Here is a 4,257-nt window from a genome sequence, read left to right on the forward strand (position 1 = left end):
CTCCGTCACGCCACATTTCACACACACACACACACACACACACACACACACACACACACACACACACACACACAATCGTGCATGCCTTTTCCATGTAACAGGGTCCTCGGTTTTGACAGGCGTTTACTTCAGTCTGAGTGAAAATGACATTTACAACCTTCACCTTCATCTCTGTAGCTAGGTTTAAATTTTATCTTTATCCACTGTAGAAAGTATGAACAAAACTGAAGAGATTAAAACAACGATGGGGGGGGGGGGGGGCATGGTGCCTTAGTGGTTAGCACCAGGGTTGGGGGTTCGATTCCCACCTCCACCTTGTGTGTGTGGAGTTTGCATGTTCTCCCCCTGCCTCGGGGGTTTCCTCCGGGTACTCCGGTTTCCTCCCCCGGTCCAAAGACATGCATGATAGGTTGATTGGCATCTCTGGAAAAGTGTCCGTAGTGTGTGAGTGTGTGAGTGAATGAGAGTGTGTGTGTGCCCTGTGATGGGTTGGCACTCCGTCCAGGGTGTATCCTGCCTCGATGCCCGATGACGCCCGTGACCCGAGAAGTTCGGATAAGCGGTAGAAAATGAATGAATGAATGAATGAATGAATGAATGAATGAATGAATGAATGAAACAACGATCGACGTAAATCACACAACATTATATTTGGGCTTTGATTTCACTTCCTCTGCTGCACAAACCGCATTTTTACAAGACAAACTTTTAAATAATAATAATAATAATTAATTCTCCTTTTGATTGCACCAGGTTTTTATTAACACAAACTTATTTCTGAATAGATTCATTTAAAAAAGAGTCACTAGAAAATGAATCATAGTTCACTCTTGCATTACATATCCATACGATCAGCTATAGATTGTGTGCAGGTTTACGTTTAGGTTTATATGTCTGTGTCATTTTAAACATCTGGCAATGTCGTGTTTGAAACCATGTGCACTACGACTCGACTCAATGAATCGTTTTGGTCATTCGGTTCAGCGGGTCGGTGGTTGAATCGGTGAATCTTTTGGTCGGTTTCTCAAAGTTATATAATATACATGTATATTGGTTTCAGCAAACCATCAGTACATTACAGTCATGACTGAGATACGTTCGCCATTCAGTTACTACAGAGATTCAGTATTCATATGCTCAGTGAATCACTGAACGTATTGGATCAGTGAATCTTTTAGCTGTCATTGAGAGTTGTTCAGTGAATCGGTTAAAGTGAATCATTTAGGCGCCGTCACGTTCTTCGATGAGCTGGGTCTAAAAAAAACCATAAAGGTATTTTACAAATAATTCAAAACGTTAAAGATTCAGTCAAACAGTTTGCGTGCACAAATATATATGGAAAAACCTGAACAAATTAGCAAATGAATCTGAGTGAATCATTTCGAGTCACAGTTTCAGACAAAAGATGAGTCTTTAGTTGAGTAAACAGGTTCATGGAGGAGAAAGTGATGTAGATCGTGAATCATGAGAGATTGTCGTCCCCTGCAGGTGATCGAGGAACAACACTGTGATGTTTCTTCAAACTATCTACAGCTAGCAATTAATTAGTGATTAAGTGTGTGTGTGTGTGTGTGTGTGTGTGTGTGTGTGTGTGTGTGTGTGTGTGTGTGTGTGAGAGAGAGAGAGAGAGAGAGAGAGTGTGTGAGAGAGAGAGAGTGAGAGAGAGTGCGACGCGCGCGCAGTGGTGCGCGCGAGAGTGGGGGTGTGTGTGTGACGCGCGAGCAGCGAGGCCGCGTGTGTGATGTTTGTCGCGCGCGTGCGCGCTGCACGCGCGCGTGGTGTGTGTGTGTGTGCGCGCGCCGCAGACGCACGGCGCGAGCGTGTGTGTGTGTGAGACCGCGCGCGTGTGTGTGTATGTGTGTGGTGTGCGCGCGCGCGTGTGTGTGTGTGTACGCGCGCGCGCAGTGTGTGTGTGTGACGCGCGACGCGCGCGTGTGTGGTGTGTGTGTTGCGCGCGCGAGCGCGCGACGCGCAGGGTTGGGGTGTGTTGTGTGTGGTGTGTGGGTGCGCGCGCGCGCGCGCGCGCGCGCGCGTGGGTTTGGGTGTAGTTGTGTGCGCGCGCGCGCGCGCGTAGTGTTGTGTGTGTGTGTGTGTGTGGTAGTGTGTGTGTGCTGCGCGCGCGCGCGGCGCGTGTGTTGGGTGGCAGGCGCAGTGCGCGGCCCGCGCGCGCGAGCGCGCGCGCGCGTGTGTGTGTTGTGTGTGTGTGTTGTGGTGTGTGTGTTGTGTGTGTGTGTGTTTGTGTGTGGCGCGCGCGTGCGCGCGCGATACAGATGAGAAAGTATGAGATCTGTAGTACTTTATTCAGAACAGACTAAAGTACTAAAGCGCCGCTGCAGCGATGGCTAGCGTATGGTCGTAATGATAGAACTATTAAACAAACGAACATTAATAGATAAAAGAATAAAAGAAAAATAAATATTTTTAATAGACTTCAGTCACATAGGATCACATGGATTCGTTGCCTTTTTACACCTTAATACTTGTCAATCACAGTGAAGGAGGCGCGGCCTTTGTATCTGTCAATCACAGTGAAGGAGGCGGGGCCTTTGTATCTGTCAATCACAGTGAAGGAGGAGCGGCCTTTGTATCTGTCAATCACAGTGAAGGAGGAGCGGCCTTTGTATCTGTCAATCACAGTGAAGGAGGCGTGGCCTTTGTATCTGTCAATCACAGTGAAGGAGCAGCGGCCTTTGTATCTGTCAATCACAGTGAAGGAGGCGTGGCCTTTGTATCTGTCAATCACAGTGAAGGAGCAGCGGCCTTTGTATCTGTCAATCACAGTGAAGGAGGCGTGGCCTTTGTATCTGTTAATCACAGTGAAGGAGGCGTGGCCTCTGTACCTGACATTATTAGATGCAGAGCTACAAACTCTTAATATCCACTTGTCCACAAAGTACAGAAGGTTCTTACAGGAAATAAAGTAAAGATAAACATTCTGACCATTAGGAGGGAAAAATACTGTACTGAGTGTAGTTTAAATAAAAACTACACAAGTCTTTAAGGAAACCCCCGAGGCACAGGAAGAACATGCAAACTCCACACACACAAGGCAGAGGTGGGAATCGAACCCCCAACCCTGGATGTGTGAGGCGAACATGCTAGCCACTAAGCCACTAAGCCCCCCCATGACACCCCCCAGTAGACATTTGAATAGGACAATCATACAATTAAACATATGGTTTGCAAATATCTTTTTTTTTTTTATTTTAGATCCAATCCTCATTAAATATGTCCATGGATTGCGATCTTGAACACTAGCCACAGAGTCTGTGGCTATTGGTTAGAGCACCATCTGGTGGACAAAATGCTCTTTAAAATCATTCATGTCAATGTTTTGTTCTGGACTTGAACAGGGACTGAGTTTAGGTTTTGATAGAGCTATACAAAAATGTAATAAACACACACACACACACACACACACACACACACACACACACACACACACACACACACACACACACTCAGACACAATAATGCAGATATTCTCTTTTTTATTCAGCACCTGTTAGACTTTATCAGTTTTTATTTACAGTTAAATAAAAAAAGATCAAATATTTTGATTACTTTTGTTCATACTGTCAAACGTGTGTGTGTGTGTGTGTGTGTGTGTGTGTGTGTGTGTGTGCGTATGTGTGTGTGTGTGAGACCCTGGTACTGTACATATAATTGTTTGCCTGTCTGTCTTTATACTGTATGTGTCTCACAACGTCCTCCAGGGACAAATCTATGGACAGACAGACAGACGGACGGACAGGCAGACAAACAATCCCAGTGACACGCCGTCTGTGGAAATAAATAAATATGGCTTAAAACAGGAGTCTTTGTCCCTCTGCTTCTTCTTCTATCACTGGTGTTAGCCTCATGTCTGAGCATCTCAGCCTGCTGCAATGCTTTTGGCTGAACGAGTAGTGAATGAGGAAGGCAGCTGAGGGGTAACGCTTGTGATGTGATGATCCGGTGGTAGTGTGAGCTTGTGAGTGTGTGTAAGTCTCTCCATCCAGACATGAAGATGTTTCAACGTTCATCTGTGGTTCTTCATCAGTTATAAGGAACAGTGGGAAACTTCCCAAGTACTAACGTTCAAAATAAGAATGTTTACAAGAATTTGTTCTTATCAGTAATATATGGTGCAAAATGTTGATTGTAACAGACCAATGAGCAGATTATCAGATGATCCTCTGGCCAGAACATCTGGGAATCTAGAAAATGTGATCTAGTCTGAAGAAATGCTATGATGGCCCTTCTTTGGTTCCTAAC

The 4,257-nt window shown here is 45.6% G+C and overlaps 1 protein-coding gene across 1 annotated transcript in view; it reads right to left on the reverse strand.

Moving 5' to 3' along the window:
- Positions 1 to 3,223: 3,223 nt before the first annotated feature.
- colgalt2b (collagen beta(1-O)galactosyltransferase 2b) overlaps positions 3,224 to 4,257 on the reverse strand; it is a 36,600-nt gene continuing 35,566 nt past the window's right edge. Inside the window, exon 9 of the mRNA XM_047799930.1 lies at positions 3,224 to 4,257. This exon is cut by the window's right edge and continues 1,113 nt beyond it. The gene's annotated coding sequence lies outside the window, so the exon portion shown is untranslated.

The sequence above is a fragment of the Tachysurus fulvidraco genome, chromosome 14 (genome assembly GCF_022655615.1).
Source record: "Tachysurus fulvidraco isolate hzauxx_2018 chromosome 14, HZAU_PFXX_2.0, whole genome shotgun sequence".
NCBI classification, from domain to species: domain Eukaryota; kingdom Metazoa; phylum Chordata; class Actinopteri; order Siluriformes; family Bagridae; genus Tachysurus; species Tachysurus fulvidraco.